At 40.3% G+C, this 24,309-nt stretch overlaps 1 long non-coding RNA gene across 1 annotated transcript in view; it reads right to left on the reverse strand.

Moving 5' to 3' along the window:
* The window catches only part of LOC127483840 (uncharacterized), a 33,238-nt gene extending 12,110 nt beyond the window's left edge, over positions 1–21,128 (reverse strand). The window contains exons 1-2 of the long non-coding RNA XR_007910629.2: positions 19,869–21,128; positions 4,386–4,446 (exon numbers count right to left, since the gene is read on the reverse strand). This is a non-coding gene — a long non-coding RNA (uncharacterized lncRNA). The remainder of the gene's footprint in view (positions 1–4,385; positions 4,447–19,868) is intronic.
* Positions 21,129–24,309: the final 3,181 nt, after the last annotated feature.

Below are 24,309 nucleotides of genomic sequence, written 5' to 3' on the forward strand. Positions count from 1 at the left end.
AAAATAGTTGTTAATAGATTTAGTAAACTGTCTGTGATTGGCAATCAGGGACACAAGTTCTAGTTCCTAAGTTATGACACAATATCCATTTTTCCCTTTCTGGATGTTTCCATTGAGATTCATCCCTGCAGATTGCAGAGGCAGGTGTATATTGAGAACTCTAATTAAAGATTTTAAAAATTTTCTACTTTTCTTTCTCTGTTAAATAAGGCTTTTTAAAAATCCATTTTTGCAATTTTTTTAAAATGGTCTGCCTAGTAAAAAAAAAAAGGAAATACGTCCTTAAATGCATTCTTTTAAGCCCATTTCCTGTAAACCAAGCAGATATTCCCTAAAATTATTACCCTATTAAACTCTAGCATTAGAGATTACTAATATTCTTAAAAATATATCTCTGGCTCGGAAAAAATAGCCTGAGTTTAATAAGACTTGGTAGGTCAGAGATAGGCCTGTGTCACCTGTAATTTCAACTAGGTTAATTGAGAAACTAGACGCAGAGTAAATATTAATGCACACAACTATCCACAATGGTGATGTACGAGGCAATTGCAGACTAAAAAAACAGTAATTATTATAATTATGTCATCTGGCGTCACAACAATCCAATTGTTATTTGCTTATTTTCAAAATGTGAACCCCAGCAGCACAGGTGGCAGGTGACCAAGAGATTTGAATGTAAGTCTCACTCCAGACCTATCTGCATAGTCACTCAATTGCACATCTGATAATCTGAGGAAGACAAGGTCATCTCACAAGGTCATTATGGTTCTCAGTTTCCCCCTCAGCTCTGCTTCAATGCTGTTCATCAGCCAATCTGAATTTTCCTATGATCCCTTGATCTCCTGTGAGTTTTTGTTGGTTTGCAGGTGATTCCTGGTGTCCTGATCTTTCCCTGGTTTCCCAACCTCATGTTTTTTTTTTTTTTAAGTTTATTTATTTTACTTGAAAGTCAGAGTTACACACAGAGAGAGGGAGAGGCAGAGAGAGAGAGAGAGAGAGAGAGAGAGAGAGAGAGGTTTTCCATCCACTGATGCACTCCCCAATTGGCTGCAACGGCCAGAGCTGTGCCAATCTGGAGCCAGGAGCTTCTTCAGGGTCTCCCACGCAGGTGCAGGTCCCTGAGCCATCTTCTGCTGCTTTCCCAGGCCACAGCAGAGAGCCAGGTCTGAAGTGGAGGAGCTGGGACTCAAACCAGCCCCCATATAGGATGCTGGCACTACAGGTGGCAGCTTTACCCATTATGCCACAGCGCCGGCCCCCAACCTCATGCTTCTAGTGTGTGGAAATCAGTGCTGGGGAAAAGAAGAAGGAAAAAAAAATGGTTTTGCCTGAAAAGGACAGATCAATTTCATTCAGCCATTCCTTAAGGCTCTGTTCAAATGGAAACTTCCCCCTAAGCTTTCCCACTTGTCCCATAGCACATGGGCTCAACCACCTTGCCAAAGAGTGGGCAGGCTTGGGGTAGACAGCTGGGATCAATCCATCCAGGGTTCCCAATGCCTGCTAATGCTAAGCCTCATTCACCCCAGACAGGGCAGTCCCCACTCAGTGCGTCTATGACATCAGAAACAAACAGTTTCATTTAGGTCTTGTTAGTAGTAAAGGCATTACTGATCACATTTTTAAAAATCATCTAGTTGTTTGTACTTTTTCAAGAAGTTGTATGTTTATTTTTCTTAGTTGTTTAAATTCAATTTTTCTATTTATCTCAAAGAAAAGAATAAATATTTTAACATTTAGACTGACAGAGCTAATATGAATCAAATTCTTCTGCCACATCAGGTTCCAAGTTTTTTTTTTTTTTAAAGTAAAGATATAGTTTGCAAATTTTTTTTGGAAAAGGCCAATTGCCTCAGATCATAATTCTCAAGCAAAGTGGACTTATAAAGCCTATATTATTTTCCCTGATGGTTATATGTATTTAAAAAATAAAACAGAAAAAATAAATAGACCCAAGGCATGTCAAAAATAAAAAAGTTAAGATTTTAGGCTTTTAGAGATTGTGTATCTTCTGTTTAGCATTTTGGAAAAAAATTAATTTGAGAAAGAAAAACAATTCTATCACCAGGAATACTCTATATTCATGCAGGATCTTTTTTATAAGGTGCTCAAGTGACTTTTCATTTGGTTTCAAGATAAGTAAAATAAATTGATAATAATAACAGCAACTGCTTTTCAAGTACAACTATGCATTTTATACATATCACTCTACTTAAAATCTCAAGAAGGCTATTTTAATCAACTCTTTCCTTAGGAAGATTGAGAGAGTTGGAATAACTCATTAAAATTACACAGGGATGAGCAGGGGTTGAGCCAGGCTCTGAACCTCTAACCTTAGACACTTGTTGTCCTGAGATGGCAGGAGGGCCTGTGATCTGGGCTGGGGACCATGTCCTAAAGCAAAGCCCCAGGCTCCCTTTCCACCTGACTTCATCCCATCAAGGGCCAAGGGTCACTAGACTCAGTCCACCTCACTCACATCCTTTCTGGATAGGATTTGAATGTGTCTCTAATCATGTCCCCCTTTCTTTGAATGCAAGGTACACCTGTCGGAGCAGTAAGATGCCTTCCATATTCCATTTCCAATCGTCTGAATTGTGTAACTCCTTTCTGGAGACATGAACTGAACACAAAATATATCTTAAGGCCAAAACTGATTCCCTCCTAGCAAGGACTACAGCTCACTCCTATCCAATTTAACCTTCTCTTAATCTGATATTCAAAGAATCACTAGAGTTTTTAAAAAGAGACTTTAGATTCATACTGTTGATTCCTGTAAGTGGTATCCAACTGGTTAGGAATGTAGTATTCTTGGATCACACAAACAAGACTAGTGTCTGCTAATACTAACTGATAGAATCAAAAAGGGAGAGAACGATCCAACATGGGAAGTGGGATACACAGCAGACTCATAGAATGGCAGATGTCCTAAATAAAACTCTGGCCTCAGAATCAGCCCTTAAGGCATTCAGATCTGGATGAAGAGCCCATGAGAGTATTTTAGGCATGGAAAGCCAAGACACTCTGGGAAAAAAAAAAAAAAAAAAAAAACCTAAATGAAAGATCTCTGCAAGTGAGATCCCAGTGGAAAGAACAGGGCCATCAAAGAAGGAGGTACCTTTCTCTGAAGGGAGGAGAGAACTTCCACTTTGACTATGACCCTGTCGGAATAAGATCGAAGTCAGCGAACTCAAAAGGCCTCCATAGCCTTGGCAACTCATGACAAGAGCCTAGGGAGATTACGCCATAAACAAGAGTGTCAAATTGTTAAGTCAACAACAGGAGTCACTGTGTACTTACTTCTCATGTGGGATCTGTCCTTAATGTGTTGTCCAATGTGAGTAATGCTATAACTAGTACTCAAACAGTATTTTACACTTTCTGTTTCTGTGTGGGTGCAAACTGATGAAATCTTTACTTAATATATACTAAATCGATCTTCTGTATATAAAGAGAATTGAAAATGAATCTTGATGTGAATGGAATGGGAGAGGGAACGAGAGATGGGAGGGGTGCGAGTGGGAGGAAAATTATGGGGGGGGGGGAGCCATTGTAATCCATAAACTGTACTTTGGAAATTTATATTTACTAAATTAAAAAAAAAAGAAATAAAAAAAGGAATGTAGTATTCTCTTTAGAAAGCATGTTCCCACTAGATTTACATCAGGTTACATTGACCATGACCCATATAACCAACACTGTTCTTGAAGTACACATGAGTTTACCATCTATAATCAATTTTCTCCACAAATATGCAAACTCAGTAGTTGTGCATTTCTACCTCAGACAAAAGAAAAACAATACTTTAGGCATATTGTACACAAGTCACTCCATTTTCCAGTTTTGGCATTTCTCTAGCTTCTGGCATGAGACATACTTGGGTGATATCTCTCTCCTCAGTGCAATCTTGGAAACAAGTGGGGGAATTATTGGCCTCACCACTAAATACTAGTTTTGTAGTTTAGGCTTGCAGACATCACCTGCTCCCTAAATACAAGTTTGTTGAAATGATGGAAGCCACCAGGGAATATCAAAATCTATTGTTTCCAAAATATCTTTGGAATGTAACATGCTTTTACTTTAATAATAATCAAGTAGACTCTTGGACTCAACACCATGTTTGAAGAAATGCTTAAGTAGTGATAACAGGCATTGCAGACCCACAACACAGTCCCACACTCTGATTTGTTTGTCTTTGATGTACCCCTTTCAGAAGCCAGTTAATCCTCAGCAGCTCTACTAGATAGACACGTGAGTTTCTGGCCATGAGTGCATCTCTTCGGCTCTCCATGTTGGCACAGCCTATTGCACCTACACATTCTAGATAAAATGAATTTTCTTGCCAAGCAGATCTCATTTCTGGCCTTAGATTCCCTCCTACATACCTCTGGGATCTTCTGTAGGATTTTCAGGGCTTTTCTGCTCTGTACACATAGGATGGGGAAGCTGGGGATAGAGCACACACACACATGTCAGAGAGCTAGAAAGGGCCCGAAGAGAGGTAGCTATCCCCAGCCATGCCTGAACTCAGATTCAGGAAAGACAAAATCATGAATCCAGAAGCATCCCTGGCTTCCTCCCCTTAACGGGTGAGGAAACGAAGTCTCTGAAGAGGACCTCGCTGTGGCGCCTCACTGGGTCCCTTGATTTTTTTTGTCCATCCGATGCCCCCTCATTCATAGCAACAGCCAGCAAAGCAGGATGCTCCGTTTTCAGAACTCCCAGAGGGAGCAATGGAAACTCCACAATTAATTCCCACATTTCAAAAAGCCGAAGAAACCCTGCACTGGCCATCAAAGAAGCCACACAGCGCACTTAATAAAGGCAGTGGGGTATTCTTCAATTAATGATATTCATGGGGAGTCAAAGAAGATAATTAAAGGGGCCTTGATTTAAAAAATAAGAAGGTAGGAACACTTGCACTAGAGTACAGTCTGCTTGGAATAGTTAATGGGGGAAGGTAGACTTCTGTGCTCATATTTATACAGCCACACAGGCAGATGCCTGCACACATACACAAGCTTCAGAGTGCCAACCTTTCAACCTACAGGTCTCTGTGCCTGCAGTCACCTCCTTCCATAGAAAATATGAATGTGGGCCGGCGCCGCGGCTCACTAGGCTAATCCTCTGCCTGCGGCGCTGGCACACCAGGTTCTAGTCCTGGTTGGGGTGCCGGTTCTGTCCCGGTTGCTCCTCTTCCAGTCCAGCTCTCTGCTGTGGCCCGGGAAGGCAGTGGAGGATGACCCAAGTGCTTGGGCCCTGCATGGGAGACCAGGAGGAAGCACCTGGCTCCTGGCTTCTGATTGGCGCAGCACGCCAGCCATAGCAGCCATTTGGGGGGTGAACCAACGGAAGGAAGACCTTTCTCTCTGTCTCTCTCTCTCACTGTGTAACTCTACCTGTCAAAAAAAATATGAATTTGACTGAGGCCACTGGCTCTCAGATGTCCATAGCATGGCCTCAATAGAAACAAAAGAAAAGGGAGAATGAGAACAGGAGAGACAGAGAGAAAGGCCTAGGAAATAATCAGGTACCCACTCACTTCTCTTAAGCTTTATGACACTGAGATTTCACTGCCAAGCAAGAAGGCTCAGCATGGGACTGGAGGAAATGTTTTTTTTTTTTTTGCCTTGCATGCAGGGAAGAAAAAGAAACCAGTTGTCCTTTTTCAAAGTAGGATATCATCAAACAGGGAAGTCCCAGGCGTCTCCTCCTCAGCCAGGTCTACGTAATCCGTCTGCTTCTCCCAGACGGGAGATGCACCAGGAAATGGAGCACATGATCTGGATGCTTGCTGATTGCTCCTCATCTACAGTATCAACAAATGTGATCTCTTGTAATCAGCATGTGCTCTGACTCAGGGACTGCTTGGCATGGGAGGGATCTGAGTGCTGACTCGGGCGCACTCCCAGTGCCACCGGCTCTGTGGCAAGGCCCACATGCAGTTGGCATGGCACTCCTGAGCAGATGGTATGGAATCATCCTGCCAGGAAAACAGTATGTGCATCGTGTTCGTGGTTTAGGGGTGGTGTACCATCCCAGAATTCCAGCTAGGCAGCTTGGATCATATAGTTCCATGCCTGGAAGCAGAATGTCACTACTCCAACTCGCTCTATTATTTTATTTTTCTAAGATTTATTCATAAGTAGAAAAAAACCATGGATTGCAAGAAATTGAGATAAAAATAATTAATGCTCCAAACTTGAGTGTTATAATTAAATTTCCTCACTGCCAAGAATCCCTTTTATAAAGGAAATACTACTCAGAGCCTCAGTGTTTGGCATGAATACACTGCGAGTGAGGCTTGTTCAGTGGTGGTGGGTGGGAAAAGGATATGTACTGCTCTTCTCTCTCCAGGCATCCTAGAGCTCAGAAGAATGTACGTTAAAAATTGGTAAAAAATGCTAACTCCATTCAAAACAAAAATATCCCTTCCACCCCCGTTTACAATTTTATCAAGCATTTATTTCATTAGGGAGTTAAGAAGAAGGAAGATGGTGGACACTTTGACATTATCCCACATGCTTGAGACCAGAGTGCTTTGGATATTAGATTTTAGAATATTTTTATATCTGTAAGGAGACATCTTGTGGATGGGACTCAAGTCTAAACACAAAATTCATTTTTGTTTCATATACATCTCATGCGCACAGCCTGAGGACAACTTTAAAATCCTCCTGCATTTTGACTGTGACCCGTCCCATGATGTCAGGTGTGGAATTTTCCATTTATGGCATCATGTTGGCACTCAAAATATTTCATAAATCTGAGCATTTTAGATTTGGATTTTCCAGTTAGGACTGCTTAACTTTGGATTAGTTCTTGAGCTGGGTCAGGTGGTATAGCAAGGGTTGACGTAGGAAGATGCCATGGCCCCTAGTCCCTGACAGTAGGCTGAGCTCATCATTCAGTTTTAACATCATTGACTGAGCCCCTAATGTTGCAATAAATCTTAAGGGTGCATTATTAAAGTCCAAAGGAACATAATTTATCTGACACTGTACCACCAGCTTCCATCTCAACCCAGGCCCTCATGGACAGGTGCCCAGCTTCCCAAGCTGAGGACTATTCTTAGGAACTCCAACAGACATAGACTTCAGAAGTTGCTTACTGAGCTGAGACAGCATCCAAGCCATGGATAGCTTTTGTTTGGCTCTCCCAGAATTTATTCTATATGATTATATAATTTTTATATATATAATATATAATACATATATATTATATAATATAATATATAGTATCTGAACATAAAAATAAGCATATGAGTGTACACACATACACACACAGATCCCATATTTTTCGTATCTGGAGTATCCGTATTTACAAAGTGTAAATGATCTCCTTGGTCAGTCCTTCCATAGACTGGATTGTGACTTCTATACCAGATGTGCAACACTATCCAGTTTGTCTCACCAAGGCAGTGAATGGAACAAAACACATAAACGACCTTCAAATGTTCCTGACACATAACAAGCACGTAGTAAATAGCAGCTACTCTCTATTTATTTGCCCGGCCAGAGTCCTGTAGAGAAGCACTTGAGAAATTCTGTCATCTACCCTGTGAACACCATATATGGCCTGGGCATGTTTAGTTGAATAAGTTTTCAACTTGGGAAAATAAAAAGGATGTGCATTTTAAAAGGCAAAATTAATGACTGTTTTACATGAAAATCACTTCCTGAACTTTTATGTGAGAAAAACGAGAGAGCTAGAAATAATTTGGCAACCACGGACATCCCTTAGACCAGCGCCTACTAGAATGAGTGCAGAGCACTGCCTCCTTCCACAGCTTGCAGGAGTATTGGTCAGCCTGGTGCAATGGGATTGCTGAACAAGATGCTAAACTATGGCTTGAGACCCACACATTCCATATCTGAGTACCTGGATTCAAGTCCCAGCTCTGCATTGTCTTTGCTGAGACACCAGGCAACACATTGCAGTATCACAGATCTGGAGAAGAAAATGAAAGCAAGCTACTCAACTACATGGTAAACTTTTACATTTCTATCCTTCTTTTTTGTAGATGGTGAATCTTAATTTTTATATCCCCCAAACCCACCACTCTGCCCTACGCATGCTTAGTTAGGTGTTTCCAAGAAACTATAATGTGGAAGCCTTTGATCCCTTACTTTAAGTAATGCACAGACATGCTCTGCATATCTGTTCTCAGCACCCTTTTCCGGATGCTCTTCTGTTTCGCCTCTATTGGTTAGAATAACCCTGGCCCTCTTCTCATCCCTGACTAGTGTTCACCTTAGAGGGTGTCATTCAGTTCCTCAGCTTCAGGCATCATCTGCCTGCTCCAGCTTCCCAAAGCTCTATCTCTGGGCTTTGCCTCAACATAAAGACCCTGACCCACATCTTCCACTGCCTGCTGGACACCTTTACTTAGGTTGCAAATATGTATCTTGAACTTCAGATGGCCAGACTAGGTCTCAGGATTTCCCATGCAACGAATATCTACTGTCCCTATTTGTAGTGAAATGCCTGTACCCAGCACATTTAGTTTATGACTAGCCAGAAACCTAGAGGGTCCTAGGTTCTTCTTTTATCTATACTCCAACACCAAACCCTTCACAAAGTCCGCTTGTCTGTATCACCATCTCTCTGATCCTACTTCCACTCTGGATCACAGCACCCTATCTCTTACCTGGGCTCCTGAAATAGCCTCCCCACTTATCTCTCTGGAGTCACTTTTGCTTTTCTAGAAGCCACCTTGCTATTCAAGATTGCCACCTTTGTTATTCTCCACATTGTAGTCAACACGATCTTTAAACCACATAAATCGCACCACATCAACTTCAAGTGCATTTACCATGAAATCCAAGACTCATATCCTAGTCCACCGTGGTCTGGCCCCTTCCTCCCCTGTCTGATACTTCTCATTCCTGGTTCTCTCTACTAACATGGCTATGTTTTTTGTTTTGTTTTGTTTTGTTTTGTTTTGTTTTGTTTTGTGACATTAGCATCCTAGTATCTACCCTCTGTCTTGATTTCTTCATCCCCATTTTTTATGACTGCTCTTGAAAATTCATGTTTCGGGGCTAGTGTGGTGGCACAGTAGGTTAATTCTCCACCTGCAGCATCAGCATCTCATATGGATGCCAGTTCTAGTCCCGGCTGCTCCTCTTCTGATCCAGCTCTCTGCTATGGCCTGGGAAAGCAGTAGAAGATGGCTCAAGTCCTTGGGCACCTGCACCCATGTGGGAGACTGGAAGAAGCTCCTGGCTCCTGACTTCGGATCAGCTCACCTCCGGCCATTGTGGCCATCTGAGGAGTGAACCAACAGACAGAAGACCTTTCTCTCTGCCTCTCCCTCTCACTACCTATAACGCTATCTCTCAAATAAATAAATCAATTTTTTTTTTAAATCATGTTTCTACTCAAATGCCACATCCTCTGAAATATCTTCCTGGTCACAATGCCCTCATGTATCACTTTCTGTAATACCATAATTTTTTTTGACAGGCAGAGTTAGACAGTGAGAGAGAGAGACAGAGATAAAGGTCTTCCTTCTGTTGGTTCACCCCCCAAATGGCCGTCACAGCCATCATGCTGCACCCATCGAAGCCAGAAGTCAGGTGCTTCCTCCTGGTCTCCCATATGAGTGCAGGGCCCTAGTATTTGGACCATCCTCCACTGCACTCCCTGGCCACAGCAGAGAGCTGGACTGGAAGAGGAGTAACCAGGACAGAATCCAGAGCCCCAACTGGGACTAGAACCCGGTGTGCCGGCGCCGCAGGTAAGGATTAGCCTAGTGAGCTGCGGTGCCAGCCACCATCAATTTTTTAAATTGATGAAACTCTTAGCATAGTCTGAGATCACCTTCCTCTTTTATGTCTGTTCTTATTTCACATCATTTCCCTTTAGAATGTGATTTTTATATTCTAGAGAAGCTTAGCTCATCTTATTTATCAGCATGTCCCCACTACCCAGGGCAATGCTCATCCTAGAACAGGGCATCAGTCAGCTGTTGAATGAGAACCCCATGTACCCCCACCACAGTGGGCCGTATCTGAAGATGGTGCCTATTGGCAGGAGAAATACAAACTCCTACCTATCCTCATCACAGACTGTTAGGCCTTGAACAAATCATTTGATTTTTCCTGACCTTGAATTCAGAGTTTAGGAAGGAAGCTGAATGATGATATTTAACAATAAAGCAGAAGTGGAAGAGATAGGGGGTAGAAGACAAGTGAAAAGGAAGGATGGTGGAAACTAGGGTTCAACATACTGAGACGAAAGCTGGTCTATAGGTGAGGGAAAAGACATGTGAACATGAAAGTCATGACAGCCTAAGAAATGGCAGGACCCCACAGTTAGGGTGTGGGAGGAAATTACACCTGGATATTTGGAAATGCTTTGTGGCTGTTGTTCTTCCATTACTATGTTCTTCCATTACTACCTTGACCATCACATCTTTGAAGCACACCATCATGACTCAACTCACAATCAAGTACCTAATGACAGTTATTGTCTGTATCAGTGATCTTGAGAATAGGCAAATAGCTCCACTGGGTGAGATGAAAGAGGGTATTAAAACTGCTATTAGGGGCCAGCACTGTGGTGTAGTAGATTAAGCATCCGCCTGTGGCACTGACATCCCACATGGGTGCCTGTTCCAGTCCCAGCTGCTCCACTTACGATCCAGCTCCCTGCCAATGGCCTGAGAAAGCAGCAGAGAATGGCCTAAGTCTTTGGGCCCCTGCACCTATGTGGCAAACCTGAAAGAAGCTCCTGGCTCTGACTTTGGATTGACTCAGCTCTGGCTGTTGCAGGCATTTGGGGAGTGAACCAGCGGATGGAAGACCTCTATCTGTCTCTCTGTCTCTCTGTCTCTCTGTAACTCTGCCTCTCAAATACATAAATAAATCTTTCAAAAAAAAAAAAAACCACAGCTATTAATACTGATTTTATCTCATTTCTTCTTTACTGTTTTGTCTATGTTTTATGCAGAGTAGCACATGTGTAACACATATAAATTCATATATACAGCCCCGGTCTGTGGCTCACTTGGCTAATCCTCCACCTGCTGCGCTGGTGCCCCGGGTTCTGGTCCCGGTTGGGGCACCAGATTCTGTCCCAGTTGCTCCTCCTCCAGTCCAGCTCTCTGCTGTAGCCCGGGAAGGCAGCGGAGGATGGCCCAATTGTTTGGGCCCTGCACCCCATGGGAGACCAGGAGGAAGCACCTGGCTCCTGGTTTTGGATCGGCGCAGCATGCCAGCCATAGTGGCCATTTGGGGGGTGAATCAGCAGAAAAGGAAGACCTTTCTCTCTGTCTCTCTCTCTGTCTAACTCTGCCTGTCAAAAATAAAAATAAAAAAAATTCATATATACAAGGCAAGTCTACATCAACTGATCAAATGATGTAATGACTGGTTTTAATAATAAATAACTCTGATTATGTTTCCATTATGTGTCTGAATTGTATGAATGGATTAACCTTCTACACCCAGATTATGCATTTGTTAAGGGAAGGCCAGTCTCACACAGCAGCCACCAGCATATTTTCCAGGGACCAGCAGCACACCTCAGAGTCTGATCACCAGCACTCAATGAATTCTGATTGCCTTAAAATGGAAAGCAAGCAAATGCAACAGAGCCCACCTGGTAAGAATGAGAAACAAGGCTGCGGGCTTTACACCCTTCCACCTGACCTTGATAGAAAGGGAGAAGAGTGATCTTTGAGAATTTAGAAATTTTTCTCTTTCAAAAACCTCATGAGGAAATCATGTGATTTTAGTCTTTCAGAGTGAAAAACAAGAGTGAGTCCCTAAAAGACTAAAATGCTTGCCAGCTAAAAAAATCATTATCATCACTGTTTTCACCATTATATGTACCCTCATAAATGTGTGAGTACACATATATATATACATATATATGTATGTGTGTGTTTTATATAATATTGTGTAATATAGATTGCTTATCTACACGTCTTATATGTCGTATATACCCATGCATATATACATGCATATATTACTGTGTGTGTTCACATGTATGTATATATACACAAAGGGATTTTAAACAGTTCATAAAAAATGGAATTAAGATCAAAATCTAAAAAAAAAGATCAAAATCTAAAATAAAAATTTTATTCTTAACATGAATTCCATCAAGCTCATGACACTTTTGTGACCCATGATACCAGCCATCTATCCTATCTCTGAAGAACTGAGGGTCCTGAGAATTTAATTATTTAGTCACATCCACACAGTCTTTTTCACATTGTTAACTGAAGAAAAACAGATGTCCCCTAGAGATTTTTTTTTTAAGATTTAGAAATAAAACAAAGCAGAAGGGGCCCAATCAGGACTGTATGAATTCCCATGAAGACTTTTGCAACATTTCCCTTGTCTTATGAGAATGAACAGAAGCACTGTCATGGTGGAGAAAGAATCTGATGAAGTCTTCTGAGGCAGTTTTCTTCTGAAAGTTCAGCTAACTTTCTCAAAACACTGTCATCATAAGCAATTGTTAGCAATTTTTGACACAACAAATACTCCACAAAAAAAAAAAAAAAAGATGTTACTATGACTTTGCTCTTGAGTGGTCCATTTTTGCTTTGACTGGACCACTTTCATCTCTTCATAGCCATGGCTTTGACTGTGCTTTGTCTTCAGAATGCTACTGGCAAAGCCATGATTAATCTCCTGTTATTCTGCAAAGAAAAATCAAGATCTTGATCCCACTTGTAAATTTCCACTGAAACTCAACCCATGTCTATAGCTGATCTGGACGCAACAGTTGGGACATAGAAAGTTTAATTTTTAAGAAATAACTATGGAAGCTGAACCAGTGGGGGTATCAATGAGGTTAGCTATTATTTCTACTGTTAATCATAAATCCTTTCAGTTGGGGCACAAAGAAGATTAATATTTTTCCTTCAAAGTTGACGTGAATTTTCTGTGACTGTGGACTTTATCAATACCATTTCAACTCTTCTTAAAATGTATCATCATTTGTAAGCCACTGATTTATTTGGGGCAGTATCTCAATAAACTTTTGATAAAGCTTCAATGGTTTAACCGTTCTCCCATCTAACTTTCATTATAAACTTGGTCTTTTTTCTTGCTTCAGTTCTAGCAGAATTCATGCTACTCTTGTAGGGTTTCTTTTCAAATTGCTGTCTTAGTCTTCTTAGTGCCTCAGACTAAATTCTGTTCGGTCATGCCATAACAAGTTAGTATGAGTTTATTTTGGCACCAAGAAAATTGGTATCTCTGCATGGTTTTTTTCATAATAAGAATTTTTCCATTATCTTTTTTTGTGTGTTGTATTTATGTACCTCCTCCATTGTATATGCGCACACAAAATAAAACAAAACCAAAAAGGACAAAAGACTGTCAGTTTGGATATCTTTTTGAGTCAGAGCATATATGAGTTTCTAAGTCACTATAAAAGGCATAAGTGATATTTCTCTATATTAGATAATTTAAGAGCCTCTTCCTATAAAAGGCTTTTGATCGACCTTCACATGTGCTCCAGATATTGCTAATTTAATTGCCATAATGTAAATATAAATTAATGCACAGCTTTTCCAATTGTAGTTGTATGAATTGTGGAAATGGTAGAGCATTTCTTTCACACACCCATAATTATTTAATGATATCTGCATAAAGGCTTTTAATTATATGGGAATAGTGATAATAATTATAAATGCCCACACTTAGCTGATAAAATATACATTGCTCCAGAAAAAAAGTATGTCTATTAAATGAATTATTTCTGCCAGAGAATTGTTCACATGACATTTTTCAACAATTAAAACACATGCACATCTCAGGTTTTGCACTTACTAGGGAAATTTTTTTCCTCCTGTTCTTTCTTCATTTCCTTTTTTTTTTTTTTTTTTGTTCATTTCTCCTAGGATTTTATTGATCATCATGTCCTTTTGGTACCAAATATGTGCCTACCAAATCAAAAAGGCTAGTATAAAGAAAAATCAAAGTTGATTTTCCGTGTTGAAATTTAGCTTTTAATTTATATTGTGGAATGGCTGATTCAGATGTGAATTTCCCTGTGTTTGTTAGTGTGTACTTACCAGCAATGAGATCACAGTTCTCTGTGGAAGGAGATCTGTCACATCTTCTCATGTCTTAACCATAGTTTCTATAGTTTTCATATATATGCGCCAATATTTATAAAATTAAGTTGAAACAAAAATCCAGTGTTTATATATGTGATAATCTTTTAAAGTAACATTTCCTTCTGACATGTACTTTGTACTAAAATTACACTAAATAATTCAACAAGGAAGGTCATTGCTTTTCAAAATGAAAATTGAAAATTTTGTCTCCTTAGGTGAAGCTGGTGTCTAACTAAATTGAATTTGAGGCATTATTTCAATATCAATCAAATAGTCCTACTACAATTTCTTTTCCGGAAAACTTAGAAAGGTAGCATTTATTTTTTCAAACTAATTTACCTCTTTTTTTGGCTTAGCATAAGAAAATAACACTGCAATAACCCATTGAAATAAGAATATTTCCATACTGCATTTCAAGGTTTGAGTTGGAGGAATGGGGGATGGAGGAATTAAGACTGGTCAATGAGATTAGTGTTTCAAAAATAAAAGAGAGAGAGAGAGAGACTCCAATTAGAAGTATCCTGGGGTTATTAGCGATAACAGTGCTCATATCCAATTAAGATGAAAACCATTTTACCAGCTTAATGTGCCACCTCTGGCAGTGTGGGTTTATTAGTTTTATCAGACTTGAGAACTAAACTTGAAATGATATGTATGCTGGGTACCAAAGAGACGCTGTGAAGACTTAGAGATAATTGGTATAAAATGAGATGCCTCAAAAGTTGTTGATTAACAAGAATTGTGAATTTGGGAGAGGAGAAGGAATTGGTCATTTCTGACAATATTTGACAGGAAAGGTTTCACAGAGTGGTACGGTAGCATCCTGAAGAAAAGAAGTGCCTATGACCTCTGTCATTTCCAAAAATGCAGTCTGTAAAATACTCATACAGGGCAAGACGACCATCAAAAGTCACGGTGTGCCTTCTCCATAAAAACTCAGGTGAACAAAACAATCATGTATGACAAACGTCAGATTTGTTATTCTCTATTTCAGAATAAGATATAACAACTAGTGACTGGTATTAATAATTCGTAAGAAAATCTCTTGTAATATCTCCAAGCTTTTCATAATAGGCTACATAACTAATAAAATTTATATTCATTGTTCTATTTTTTATATTTTGAAAGAAACACTTGAACTTTTCAAAATAATTTTTCTTTACATTTTTATACCACCGGAATACCAATGAATGATTAAAAAGTAAGCAAATACATAAACAATCAAGACCCCCATACAGGGCAACCATAAAATCTCTGTAGCATTGCTTCAGGACATAACTCCTCGACTGATAAAATTCTTGTCACTTATTTCTGAAACAGATGGAGGAAGGCACAATGTTGCAAATGCTGATCTTTGGTAAAATATTCAGTGCCCCAGTCAGGAGTCTGCCTGGTGGCCTGCTGCAAGTGGTTCTCCCAGGGGTGGCACAGTGGCACTTCCTCTGCTGGCGTGTTTCACCCCTGTGCAAGCCCTGATTCCTGGGAATAGAGGATGGATCTTTTGGCTAGAGGCAAGCTGAGAGCCACCCTGCATGTTCAAGCAGAGAAACATGGGTCATATCAACCAGCTCATGAGATAAATGAAAGATTGGCTCCTCAGGAAAGTCTTGTTTTGAAAGCTATTCCGTATCTAAATTTCTAATCATGTCTGTTTCACATGAGTCTTCCGCTTTGTAAAGGAGTAAGCATGCTATGGTGTTGGCAGCATGTCTGTTTGTTTCTGCCAAGCAGAAAACCAAGATCGGCTTAAGAATAAACCTGGACTTGGCACTGAACACATGTGGTTCTTCTAGAAAACAAAGTACAATTTAGACTTTGGGGGAAAAAAAGTCACAAAGTTGTTCAACATACTCTCTCTCTCTCTCTCTCTCCGTGTGTGTGTGTGTGTGTGTCTGTGCCTGTGTCTGTGTATGTCTGTCTGTGTGTGTGTGTTTGACTTTATGTCCCAGACTTTTTTGAGCAGTGGATTTTAGAACCAAAAGCAATGATTACCACTTGGTCGTTTTCAAAGGGCACTACTTTTGTGGTTTGCTTGATAACATGTGTTTTAAATGTTTGTGAAGGTACAATGTGGTACTTCAAAAGTTCATGGAAAACAGGATTAAAAGATAAGTTTATTTTGGCACAAAGAAATTTTGAAAGCCATGCATCATTTCTCATAATATCCACTTTGCGTGAACTTCTTGCAGTCTCTGCATATGTATTTCTTCGGTGCAGGAACCAGCTTGCTTAACTGGTCCATGTTACCTTCTAGAGAGCATTATGATCATAATAGTATTAACATTATTGACAATGGTTCTTTATAAGTCAATTGTTTAATCATGTGTGCATAGTTTATAAAGGAATCATACACATTTGTGTTTTCCACTATACTATAGTTAAAACTTTACTCCCTGAAAACCACATAGAGTTAAGTATAGGTTCAATAGTTCTAGATGATAGAATTACCACAGTGACATGACAGAGAAGAGATAGCATCGGAAATGATGCTCATTAACTATGCAAAATCATTTTATTCCGTCAGGAAGCATAAACTTTGTTTAAGTGGATCCTTCAGATCTGTTAGATCCTAGGTTTAAAAGTATGAGTCGTGAGATGATATTCCTCTCTACTCATCTTCTCGAATGCAGTGGAAGCAAGTGGGGAAAAAAGAAGCTGGCATTATTCATTATCCAAAATCAAACAAAAAGAATTGATGTCATAAAGAATTACATTTGGAGGCATGTTGATATCCCTGGAAGATGATGTTAGGATACATCTGTAGTCCTCTCAAAAGCAATTTCAGTTCACATGGAGCTGTGAACATGATAAAAATTTTTGATTCATTCACAGACGTATTCATTGTAGGAAATATAGAGAGTAAAGATGACAAATTTGACTTATCTGATTTTTATTCCATGTGCTTGTAGAAAGCAAAGAACATTTTAATAATGGTTCTTCTAGAAATTTTCCTACTTAAGTGAAACCCTACATATATAAGCAAATATGGGATAAGTAGTTTTTAAACTTGTTTTCAACAAGTCTTTGCAAAATTAACTGATAGACATTAAACACGTAGATTTATTGTATTTAGTAGATTTTTCATGTTGTTATTATCATGCAGGGGTACCAATAATAATGAATCAGGCTTTGGAGGGAGTGATATTCAAATGTTTCCCAGTTTGGTAAAGAAAAACAACAAGGTGGGTGCCGCTCACTAGGTTAATCCTCCGCCTGCTGTGCCGGTACCCCAGGTTCTAGCCCTGGTTGGGGCATAGATTCTGTCCTGGTTGCTCCTCTTCCAGTCCAGCTCTCTGCTGTGGTCCAGGAAAGCAGTGGAGGATGGCCCAAGTGCTTGGGCCCTGTACCCACATGAGAGACCAGGAGGAAGCACCCGGCTCCTAGCTTGGAATCGGTGCAGCACCGGCCGTAGTGGCCATTTGGGGGTTGAACCAATGGAAGGAAGACCTTTCTCTCTGTCTCTCTCTCTCTCACTGTCTAACTCTGCCTGTCAAAGAAAGAAAGAAAGAAAGACAACAAGGCAACAGAGATTCTCTCACCTTGTTAGATGATTTTCTTAGAATAAATTCTAGAACTACTTTTAGATTGAAGGATGTAAGTATGCAATAACGTCCACATAGCATAAAATTACTTTGGCTCCTCTCCACAAACTCACTAAAAAGGTCTTAAAAAGAACTATGAGACCTCCAAGACAGATCATAGACAAGAAGAGGAAAGTGGCTGTCTGAAATGGGCTCACTCACTGTATTGTCCTCTGTGTGAAACGAAATAGCATGAGGGTGTGTACACTTGATGTCTATCACCACACAACAAATCACCGCAACTTAGAACACGGTTATTCTGAGTCAGGACAGAATAGCGGGGCCCTCTGCTGCGGGTTCTCTCTCAGGTTGTAATCAGGAAGTAGTCTGGAGGATCCCATGGGAAGGCTCCATCGATGAGGCAGTCGGTTCACACTCACCTACATGGTTGTCCATTGGCAAGAGTCTATTTCTTTCGAGTTGTGAGACTGAGGGAATTTGGGTCTTGTGAGTCTCTGATAGGGCACTTTGCTTCCTCAAAGCCAGCAAGCAAGAGCATTGGCTTGTAAGACAGAAGCTGCGTTTTTACATGAGACTTAAACTTTGTACACATTTATAATGTACTTTGTGATGTTCTGATACATGTACACATTGTGGGTAAACATTTCTACCTGTCTCCTCAAATATGTAGCACTCCTTTATGGTGAAAGCATTCGAATTTTCTATTCTAGCTTTTATGAAATGTGCAGCATGTTGTCATGAGCTGTGGACACACTGTTGTGCAACAGAAAACCAGGGCTCTTTTCTTCAGTTTCTCATTAATTTAGCCCCATTGGTGGGCCTGTCTGTATGCCTCTCTCGTCCTTACCCTCTCCAGCCTCTGGTAATCACTACTTTACATTCAACTTCCAAGAGAGCAAGTAGTTATGTTTTTAATGCACACAATTGCAGAGTGATACCCATCACATCTGCTAAGATCTGTTGTTTAGAGACCAATAAAAGTTCAAGGGGATAGGGTTACCCAAAAGCGTGAAAACCAGGAGGTAGGGATCACTGGGGCCATCTTATGGTCTGTCTGTCACAATGAGTCTGTGCATGGAGGTGGACAATCACAAGTTAAGCTGGTATGGTACAGTCACATAGGAAAGGTGATTCTGGATGTTCTAGGAGACATTTTTGGCAGCTATGCCAAATTGTGGAATAAACAGCTTAATTTGTTTCAATGACCTTCAGTTTTTAATCATTTAGATTTCTTATTTAATAAACACCGGTCTGACTTGGATGATTCTATAATGATCACAAAACATTTAAATTCGTTAAATAATTTTAAAAGAATCATTGCACTACCCCTTATGGCTTCTATTACTTAATATTGAAATGAATTTGAAACATCTTAATTGGTAGACAGCATGTATGTACACACTTTAACCAACTGAATTATATATATATGAAAATAAAAATTTATTAAATTATGGCTCTTAACTGCATTTCAATTTTGCTTCACAATATAGATGTGATTGATAGTAATTATGGCATATAAATGTTCCACTATTGATAATAAATTGCACTTTTCATTCTTTCAGAAACACATTTAAAATGCATATGCTGTGCAATCTTAAGAGAGATGGATGGAAAAAGACATATTAGGTGGCAAATTTTCAAACGCACAACCTATGTCCCAATTTTACAATATTTGTGCAGTATCTTCTCTGTTTCACCAATGGTTCTGGATTTCCGCAATTGAAAGAAAGTCCCTCTGTTCAAGGCCATAATCTATGCTTGGAGGGCAGATGGAGCCCAGGGCTGCCCTCTTTCCCCAAAATGGGCCTGTAATTGGCATAATCAGCAGATTCAATTATTGGCTCAACTGATAGAAATGTGTTCTCTCTACTGACCAACCAGAGTTTCTTCCTTTTTCCTTTTTTTTTTTTAAGAAGAAAGGGTGATAAATTAATAACTTTTGAAAAGGACTATCCAGAAATTGAAACATTTGTGAGTGAAACGGAACTAATGATAAAGTATGCCCAGCTTCACTGTCATTAAAGAAGAAAGTATTTATGTACCCAGTAAAGGTTTAAAAATAACAATACAGCTAGCAGTACCAACTGAGAATTGCGGAATAATGAATCTGCAAATCATTATTGATTAAGCTGTGAATTCAAGATTGCTTCTTAACCCAAGAAAATGTCTTGACCTATACTTTTTTTAAATTTTATTTTGTCAAATGAATTCAATTCAATTAGTAGTTATTGAACACTTACCCAGTGTGTGGTACACTAGGAGGGTGAGCAATTTCCAGTCTCTGGCTTGGCAGTGAGCAGAGCTTCCCTGAGGATTGGGAAGTTCTCTTTTAGCCCCCGGAACGTGCCCTCCTCAAGTCTAGGCCATTTTCTCACAGAACACCTCCTCCTATGGTGCATGTGTGTAGCCCCTCAGCAGAATCCCTGCCCCAGCCAGGATGCTGTCTTTCCCCAGACTGTCAGGTAGTGAGAGTGGCTTCTGAGAGTGACTGCAGAGTCTGACAGAACCTGGAGCCGCCATTCAGAAAGTGGCTATACAGCGAAGGGACCAGGGCCTCGTGTAACTGCTAGGACCCCTACCAGGTCAGGCACTGGGAGAAGAAGCAAATGGAAGTAGACCTCAAGGGGAGGACACTCCTGGAGCAGGAACCTTGAGGGTTAAATCCTGGCTTTGCCACTTGCTCCCCAGCCCTATGTCCCTGGGCCCGTTTTCCATGTTCCTTCATTAACTGCAAAACTATTAACAATATTTGACACAAATGTAGAGATCACTTGAGGTGACAACAGATCAAGGATGTTGCATTTAATCTGGCTTTGTGACTGTGATAAATACAGCTCAGCAGCTACAGGAGGAATGAGTGAAACTCAAGTCAGAGGCCAAGTTTCACTCCTGAGTTATCATTAGCCCTTTTTAGAAAACAGTGACAATAGAACCCAAAGGAAAAGAGAGCAGTCAGAATCTTCCTGAACATTGAGGAGGAAGACGGGGAGTGGAATATAAGCCACCCAACTGCTTCCCAAATAAGGAAGCATTCAGAATTCTCAGGACCCAAAGTTCTAAAATACAATGGCTTGTTCCCAGTATTGTGAACAGCCAGGTTAGGAAAATCAGCCAATGAGACCACATTGATTGATCGACTACTGAATTAATATTCCTTCATCTTTAAAAATATTCAACTACAGAAATGAGGATTTAACTGTAAGGTCATACTCATTTTTAACCACTGCACTCTTTGAATTAATCTTGTACAATCTGTCAGAGAAAAAATGAATTAAAAGGCAAGTTCATAGACAGACATTTGACAGAGTAATCAAGATTCCAGTTTGATTCATATGCCCTCATCCCATATAGGAATGCCGGGGTACAAGTCCTGGCTCTGCTTCTGATTCCAGCTTCCTGCTAATGCACACCCCAGGAGGTAGCAGATGATAACACAAATTACAGAGTCTTTGCCATTAGCGTGGGAGACCCAGATGGAAGTCTGGGCTGCTGGCTTCCAGCCCCTGCTAATGTGGACATCTGATGGTATATCAGTGGATGGAAGATCTCTGTCTGCCTTTTAAATTAATGAATAAATAATTAGAAATATTTTTGAAAGATAGGCTTATTTTGGTGCAAAAAATTTTGAAATCTCTGCATAATTTTTGACAATACCCACTTCTTATGAACCTTCTGAAGACCTCACCTGTTACTTTCCTTTGAAATAAGGAACAGCATATTTAAAAAGAAAAGAATCTACTTGGCTTGTGTGGGGAGCAACTCGGACTATACTGTTACTGGAATTAAGACTTATTCTATGCATCTGCTCTCCCACAATGTGGCGCTGGGAGAGGAGCGTACAGCTTCTACCCAGCTGCCCCTTACCAACTTGATAAGCTGCAAGAGCCGCTCCTGATTGGAGGAGAGCGGCGCGCTCGGCGTGTGGGTAGCAGAGCATGGATTGGTGGAGAGGACTATATAGGAGGAGAGAGACGGCATGGTGGTGTGGGTTGGTTGGAGAATGCGTTGGAGAGTTCGCGGGGAAGTTCGTTACTTCGTTCTTTCTCACTTCTCTCTACTCATTCTTGCTTTGGGAGTTTGCTGTTTACTTATTCTTGCTTTACTATAGAAAGGACTTGTAAAAAAAGGGAACAACAAGCGTCCGGTCCAGTGCGGCTCCTCCGCGTGCGGAGGAGCAGCAGCTTGCACATTTGAAATATGTCAACATTTTGTGATACACACATTTTCATTGTTGTTTTGGTTAAAATAAATTGAGAGCTTAAATGGGTCAGGCACTGGTATTTGTGGATGGACTATGTTATTTTGAATTCTCAGCAGCCCTGTGATTTGGTAGCATTCTCGCTTTGCAGATGAAAGCAAACTTTCTTAGGAAGAAAAGGAGCCTAGCCCAAGGTTACATAGCGGGTCCCTGCTGGGTCTGCCAGCCTTCTCAGCCTTCACTCCTGACCAGCGGTGCCCTGAGATAACAAAGGTTCGGATTTGCTGTCTCACGGTGGAGACACAGTTATGCTCACACGACCCAAATAAGGAAGCAGAGGCAAGGTCGTATTTTTGGTAAGAACCAAAACTCTGCCCTCAAAGATCCTTCCTTGGCCACGATGCATCCCATGGAAATAAAATAGTAATAAAATTCTTAAAAAAAAAAAAAACTGGCTTTGGTACTTTTCCATTTGGTCTCTGATGATCATTTCTGGGCTGTGTGTGCCTTGGTCCTTTCAAATTCTTTGTCCTATCAGGGTTCCCAGGCAGTTTTTTTAGCCCATCCAAATTAGAATTGCAGCAGCCTCTGCTTCTTTCTCTGTAAGCAGTCCGTCTAGTTCCAATGATTTACTGTCGTCCACCACATGTCAACCGAACCCCCTAGAATGGTGCTTTCCATCCCCAGCTGCATGGGGGCTACAGGCACAGCTCAGGGGGCTTCGGAGCCAGCTGCCTGGAACATCACAGGCGTACACCGAGACCACTCAGGGCAAAGCGGACAAACCTGCCTTTGTGAATTGCAGTTGATTCCACTTTCGAAAAGCCTTCCATGGCCTTAATTCAATTTTGGTAAGGTTGCAGTTCCTTAAAATCAAATATATCTTTCAAAAATTGTAAGTACGTTTTGAATAGTAAGAAAAAAGAGAAGAAAACATTTCCAACATTTGGCATTCTGATTTTCCTAAGATATGGGCTTGCAGAGGGAGGTCCTCAAGAAGTTCATGGAAAATTCAAATTATAAAACATCCATTCACTGAATACCAAGAGAAAATTGCACCACCAATAAACTTATTTATTATTTTTCCATGGACTTTTTGAAGTTTAAGGTTTTTATATGAAGTGTTTATTTTTAAAACAAAAAAATTTTTGAGTGATAACATTCAGAGCTTTTCAAAAAGCAAATAGTATGACTAATACAACGAAACTTATTAAGCCATAATGTAAACAATTGTTTATATTGAGATTTTTAGACTAGTTTGCTTAAAAACACTAAAATGTTTATCTTGTAATTTATGGAAAATGATTAAGAATCTTGGAGAAATTAAGCCTGGCCATAAACTTAAAATATAACATCTTAGAGGATAAAATGTCGAACAAATAATTTTAGTTTACACTTTTGGTGGAAGTTTGTCATGAGTTTTGTATTTGTTGAATATATTTTAGGGGGATGGAATAGTTGAATATAATTTAATCAGAAACTCACTTTGCTATGAAATAGAAACTTTTGCCAAACTGTTTCTGTCATGCCAGTCCATTTTTTAATCAAAAAGATTTGCTACCACGGAAAACTACCCAATGAGAAATTCAGCTAAAATGGCAGTTTCCCCGCCTTGCTTCCATCTGAATATTTAACGTTAGAAAAAAGTCCTGCTCTATTTTTCAGCTGGAATCACAGCAGTTTCTGTTTCTAACCTGGGAAGAATGTGGTTGGGACTGAAAAGCCTCCTGCCCTATTGTTAGACTCCCCGGCACTGATCCTTGCTTTTAACATCATAATGAAGGATGCTCTTTAGTGGATTATCTTGAGAAGGGATTAACTCCTTCAAGTCTTCTTAGGGGGCAAGGTGTTTTGAGCCCTAAATACACACCAATTGCCTGCTTAACTTTTCATCTTATTTTGAAAACTGCCCAGCTGGAGTTCAAATTCTTTTCCATAGCGCTGAATTTTATTAGTAGCAAAGTTGGAGTTGGGGGCGGCAGATGCTAAATATAAGCACTGTTCTTTTAATCTCGTGGGGCCAAATGTTTCAGATATTTCATGGAGACAGGCGTGTCAGGCTAGGACTCAATCTCAACTCTGCAGTAAATGCTGCAAGCGCCAAAATCAGGGCGCCAACTCCTGGGCCCCCAACCTAAGCCTTCTGGAAGACCTTCCTTTCATTGGGCTCTGCTTTAAACACACCACTTGTCTACATGGCCCTTGCTCCATGGCTGGTAACATTATGATCCACGTTGTTTTAAGTCACACTCAAAGCAGAATCCAAATGCCTAGTAAACACACACACACACACACACACACACACACACACAGTTGAAAAAGGACTAATTGCCCTATAATTGATAATCAAGTGGTTCCTTAGCTCCGCTTCCTTATCTTAACAACCATTTATTTCTGTCTGCCTGCTACACTAATACCAAAATCTTCCACTTGTTTCATATTCATCTTACCCGTCCCTGAACCCACTCCTGTCATTCTCTACC

This window comes from Oryctolagus cuniculus, chromosome 12 (assembly GCF_964237555.1).
Source record: "Oryctolagus cuniculus chromosome 12, mOryCun1.1, whole genome shotgun sequence".
In the NCBI taxonomy this organism is placed as follows: domain Eukaryota; kingdom Metazoa; phylum Chordata; class Mammalia; order Lagomorpha; family Leporidae; genus Oryctolagus; species Oryctolagus cuniculus.